The sequence below is a fragment of the Sapajus apella genome, unplaced genomic scaffold, assembly GCF_009761245.1.
Source record: "Sapajus apella isolate SASKATOON/1434 unplaced genomic scaffold, GSC_monkey_1.0 scaffold193, whole genome shotgun sequence".
NCBI lineage: Eukaryota > Metazoa > Chordata > Mammalia > Primates > Cebidae > Sapajus > Sapajus apella.
In genome coordinates, this window is record NW_022437133.1 from 927347 (window position 1) to 933634 (window position 6288).

Below are 6288 nucleotides of genomic sequence, written 5' to 3' on the forward strand. Positions count from 1 at the left end.
AGGCCGTCCCGAGCTTGCGCAGACGCGGCCGCCGCCGGGACCCTGCAAAGGTAGCGCCGGGGACTGGGCAACGAGGCCGGAGAGGCGGGGCTCGCGGGCGCCTGTACCACCTCCACTGGGAGGGGCCGTGCGCTCCTGCCAAGTGCGAGATTTCACCAGGCTGTACCCCAGGGGCCAGGACCTGGAAGCATTTCCCCTCTTGCGCGTGTCTTTGGTAGCTGAGCTCCATCTCTCTCTCTTTTTTTTTTTTTTTTTTTGAGATAGTCTCTGTCGCCCAGGTTGGAGTGTGGTGGCGCGATCTCGGCTCACTACAACCTCCACCTCCTAGGTACAAGCAATTCTCGTGTCTCAGCCTCCCTGGTAGCTGGAATTACAGTTGCCCACCACCACGGCCAGCTAATTTTTTGTATTTTTAGTGGAGACGGGGTTTCACTATGTTAGCCAGGCTGGTCTTGAACGCCTGACCTCAGGTGATCTGCCTGCTTCGGCCTCCCAAAGTGTTGCGGCTACAGGCGTGAGCCACCATACCCTGCCCGCATATCTCAATGTAGGGCTGTCCAACAGAAGCCGCGGCCCTACCCTGGATCTGCCCTGTGAGGATTTCCAGGAGGTTCTCCCAGCAAGCCTAGGAGATACTGGGTGCTCAGTGCTAGATACCGCTTCTACAGGCTGCCATGTGCCTCTTGCCTTTCTAAAACTTCCCCTGAATTCAGCGAAGGGTGATGGAGAGCAAGAGAGGACTTCGGATGCCCAAACAAATATCATTTAGGACCCAAAAGAAATGGAGAAACGGTCTGCTATGGTCTGAATGTATGTGTCCCACTCAGATTCATATGTTGAAACCTAACTTCCAAGGTGATGGTATTAAGAGGTGGAGCCTTTAGAAGACTCTGCCCTCACGAATGAGATTAGTGCCCTTTAAAAACAGGCCTCAGACAGTGGTTCACACCTGTAATCCCAGCACTTTGGGAGGCCGAGGAGGGCAGATCACTTGAGGTCAGGAGTTCGAGACCATCCTGGCCAACATGGTGAAACCCTGTCTCTCCTAAAAATACAAAAAATTAGCCAGGAGTGGTGGCAGGCGCCTATAGTCCCAGCTACTTGGGAGGCTGCAGCAGCAGAATTGCTTGAACCCAGGAGGCAGAGGTTGCAGTGAGCTGAGATTCACCACTGCACTCCAGCCTGGGCGACAGAGCAAAACTCTGCCTCAAAAAATAATAATAATAAACATAAATAAATAAAAACAGGCCTTAGCCCCCTTTGCCCTTGCTGCCATGTGAGGACACAAAACATGACATCTATGAGAAAGGGACCCTCACCAGCCCCTGAATCAGCTGTCATGTTGATACTGGATTTCCCAGCCTCCAGAACTGCGAGCAACAAATTTGTATTGTTTACAAATTACCCAGTTTAAGATACTCTGTTATAGCAGCACTAATGCCTAAGACGCAGTCTGAGTATTAAAAGGGTGGTTTTCTGGAGGCAGTCCTTAGCCAGAGAAGGGCAAGTTGTGTGGACAGAGAGATTGGTTTATCAACCGAATTTAGGAGTTCAGGACAAAATAACTTACAAAATCAAAGCAAAGAGGCCATTCTCCTTTCCTGCTTTTTACAGTCTCTGTTTCACTTTTCTGCCAGAACTTCTGGTGGCAAGTAAGCCCTCTTCCATGCAAGGGGACACTGTCTTGGAACCATGGCTTGTACAGGAGCTTTTCCATCTTCAGTTCTCTGAACCAAAAAGGTAAAGGCCGCATAAATGAGAAAAGATTTTCATCTTATTGATGGCTCAACAAAACTAGAGATGGAACTACTTCAGATGAGCTTGAGGGGCACCGTCTTTCCGTGATGCCCATCCTGTGGGCCTGCTACAGTGTCTGAAATTCCCCACTCTTACATTCTGTCCTTTGGGACAGATCTTGATCCAGTGGTCCTTTACAATGCACATTTATTACCCAGGAATATTTTCTCTCCTACCCAGTGCTCTTGTGTGCCATTTGATCTCAAAGCACTGTTGGTGGAGCTCGTCCTGACGAGCCTATAGGCTCTCTATCACCTTCAACATTCCTTTTATTGCTCCTTTGCAGTCAGATGCCTCTTCCACCTCAACCCGTGACCACTGCTCTGTTACCTGTCCCTATAGTCCCTATAGTTATGCCTTTTCCTGAATGTCAAATAAATAGAATGATACAGTTTTTAACCTTTTAAGACTGGATTCTTTCACTCAGTGTTAAAAGTCCTTGAGAGCCATCCGAGTTGTCATGTGTATCAACACTCCTTATTCCAAGCCAGCTGTCTTTTAAGGAAGGTTGTTATAAGGTGCTATACAACCCATTCACTTACCTCCCATTTACCAAAACACAATCACATCTAGCTGCAGGGAAATGTAGTTTTGTTTTGTTTTGAGACAGGGTCTTGCTCTGACACCCAAGCTGGAATGCAGTGGTGCAGTCATGGCTCACTGAAGTCTCAAATCCCTAAGCTCAAGCAGTCCTGTGCCTCAGCCTTCTGCAGCTGGGACTACAGGTGTGCACCACCATGCCCAGTTAATTTTTTTTTTTTTCTTGAGACAGGGTCTTGCTGTCACCTAGATTGGAGTGCAGTGGCGGGAACACTGGCTCACTGAAGTCTTGACTTCCAGGGTTCAAGCAATCCTCCTGCCTCACCCTCCTGAATAGCTGGGACTACAAGCATATACCACCATGTCCAGCTAATATTTTTTAATTTTGTAGAGACAGGGTCTCACTATGTTGTTCAGGCTTGTCTTGAACACTTGGGCTCAAGAAATCCCTCCACCTTGGCCTCCCTGTTGGGATTACAGGCATAAGCCACCATGCCCGGCCTCTAATTTTTAAATTTTTCCTTCACAGAGACAGGGTCTCACTATGTTGCCTGGGCTTGTCTTGAACTTTTGGCCTCAAGCGATCCTCCCACCTCAGTCTCCCAAAGTGCTGGGATTATAGGCATGAGCCACTGCACCTGGCCTAGAAATGTGGTGTTTATTCTTGTGCCTCACTAAAAATCTATTACCATGGAAGATGGAAAGAAAGGATTCATCAGATTTTAAGAACAATATTGATAAACTAGTTCATCTACAGGAAAAGCAAACAGTAAGAGCATCTCTCTAAATCACACTACCCTGAAGAAGATGGCTGATCCTAGTCTAAAGAGCTAAAGAAGCTTTAAGAACTAATTATAAGAAAGAAAAATGTTGGTGACTGGCTGGTGCTTTTGTAAGGCAGAATTGAAGTGCAGAGAGTTCTAGACATCTTCTGTGTGCTTTGGCAAACAGAGCTTCCTTAACTAACATGGGATGGTAGAGAACCATCATCCACACCCTCTAAGGACTCCATGATAAAAACAGGAACTGTCTGACAAATAGCGCTTAGATATATACAGTCATTTCTGGTGGACTAAAGATGCCTAATGGTAGCCAATTTGCACAAAGATATTAAACAAAAACACAGAGGTGAAGAGCCAGTCTGCTCTGGAATCAGATCTAAGTATCAGAAGAAACAACATTTTCAGATACAGTGTGAGATTGTGCCTGAATATGTCTCTTCCATCTCAACCACCCAGCTTCCAGATGACACACATGCACCTCAGGAATAAGAGCTGGTAGTGTGGTATAAAACAAAGAATATTACCACTAAGTACCCAAATTCTTTGCTAGGCGATCAGCCGTGTCCTCCCTCATAGACCAAGTGGTAAAACTGAAAATACTTATCACTAAGGACCCATGCCATTCTATTAAGTTACCACATCTAAAAACACCACCTGCTTTTAGACACTTTCTTCAGAGAAAGAGATGGGGGAAGTTGGAGAGCTGGTTAATGAGTACCAAGTAGCAAAAGCAAAGAGAAAGATGCTCTGAGAATCAAGGTCAAAGGGTAGCCAGGAAGATGAGTCCTGGAACTGCAAAACGCATCCAAGAAGGAGTAGAGCTTGATGGAAGAAGCAACCTGCAGCAGCTCAGGCAGCAATTCAGGAGGTGAGAACAGAGGCAAAACAATGAAGCACAGCAAAAGTCCCCACTGAAATACAGACACTGAAAAGCTTCAGCAGAATCTCTCATTACAAGTGATCCTTCTCTTCTACACTCCACTCCCCTGCACCCCACTTCTTTCCCAGAGAAACTTTTGTAAAAGAGGAAGGCTGAAATCCTACAGGGCAGTCTTTTTTTTTTAATGGCCACAAATTATTTGACATAGTCAGCCCCCCATATCTGCAGGTTCCACATCTGAAGACTCAACCAAGTACAGATCAAAAATATTTGAAAAAAAAAAAAAAAGAAATGCAATAATAAAAATTAATATTAAAAAACAGTGAAGTATAGCAATGATTTACATAGTATCTACATTGTATTAAATATTATAAGTAATCTAGAGATGATTTAAAGTATACTGGAGGATATGTGTAGGTTATATGCAAATACCATGCCATTTTATATCAGGGTTTTGTGCATCCATGGATTTGCAAGGGGTTCTGGAACTAATCCCCCAAGAGCATCAAGGGACAATTGTACTTCCCTTTGAGAGGTGGGCTCTACGGTGCCTCCTGCTGGACTTGGGTAGGCTAAGGACTACTTTAACCAGTAGAGTACAGCAGAAGTGACACTACTGATTTTTGAGGTTAGGTCATAAAAGGCCATGAAGTGGCTAGGCACAGTGGCTCATGCCTATAATCCCAACACTTTGGGAGACTGAGGCAGGCAGATTACCTGAAGTCGGGAATTGAAGACCAGCCTGACCAACATGGAGAAATTAGCTGGGCGTGGTCACACATGCCTGTACTCCCAGCTACTTGGGAGGCTGAGGCAGAAGAATTGCTTGAACTCGGGAGGCAGAGGTTGCAGTGAGCCGAGATTGCACCATTGCACTCCAGCCTGGGCAAAAGTTTTTTGTTTTAAAAACTGTCTTTTAAAAAAATAGGCCATGAAGCTTCTGTCTTGTTCACTGGGACACTCTTGGAGCCCTGAAATGAGGTGTAAAAAGCCTGGTTGTCCCAAGGCCACCATGTTGTGAAGAAGTCCAAGCAGAAAGACAGCCTACATGTGGGGACTCTGGCCAACAGTCCCAGCTGAGCTTAGCCACAGGTGCCAATCTGGGTGCCAGATACAGTCTTCCCAATTGAGGATCCGGCAATAGGGAACCAGAAATGAGCTGTGTTAGGTCATTTTGCACTGCTATAAAGAAATACCTGAGACTGGGTAATTTATAAAGAAAAGAGGTTTAATTGGCTCTTGGTTCTGTGGGCTGTATAGGAAGCAAGGCACTGGCATCTACTTGGCTACTGGGGAGGCCTCTTAGGGAGCTTTCACTCACTGTGGAAGGTGAAGTAGGAGCTTGCACTTTGCATGGTGAAAGCAGGAACAAAACAGAGTTGGAGGGGTTGGGAGCCGGAAGGTGCCACACATGTAAACAACCAGATCTCAGGACTACTCATTCACTATTGCAAGGACAGCACCAAGCCATGAGGGATCCGCCCCCATCACCCAAATACCTCCCACCAGGCCCCATCTCCAGCACTGGGGATTACATCTCAACATGAGATTTGGAGGGGACATTCAGATGATATCCCTGTGTGCTTATCCCTGTTGTACCCATCCAAGTTCCTGACCCACAGAATGTGTTGGCCTAATAAAATTGTTGTTTTAAGCCACTAAGTTTGGGGTGGTGTGTTAAATAGCATTAGATGGCCATAACATCCTGCAATTTGACAGAGCCTACAAGCTTGTGGGCCCAAGAGATAACTGTTTTACTCTAAACAAGATGGATATATGTCACTTCTTGGCTGTTTTAACTTCCATCTGCTAATGCTTTTGAGAAAATCAGTTAAAATTATCTTAATCTTCCCAGTAACATGGCAGATTAGATGGCCTAAACAACCCTTTTAATAAAAAAACTAAAAATGCTGAAAAATTATGAACATTTTTATAAACACACTGGTGAGCCCACATGAAAATGAGGAATTTGTAAAGATTCTAAAAAATAAAGTGAAATGGGCCAGGGCCAGTGGCTTAGGCCTATAATCCTAGCACTCTGGGAGGCTGAAGGTGAATTGCTTGAGCCTAAGACTTTGAGACCAGCCTGGGCAGCATGGTGAAATCCCATCTCCACCAAAAACAATACAACACTTAGCCAGGCGTGGTAGTGCATGCCTGTAGTCCCACCTACTGGAGGCTGAGATGGGAAGACTATGTGAGCCCAGGAGGTGGAGGTTGGAGTGAGCTGAGAGCACGCCACTGCATTACTACAGCCTGGCTGACGGAGCCAGAGCCTGTCTTAAACAA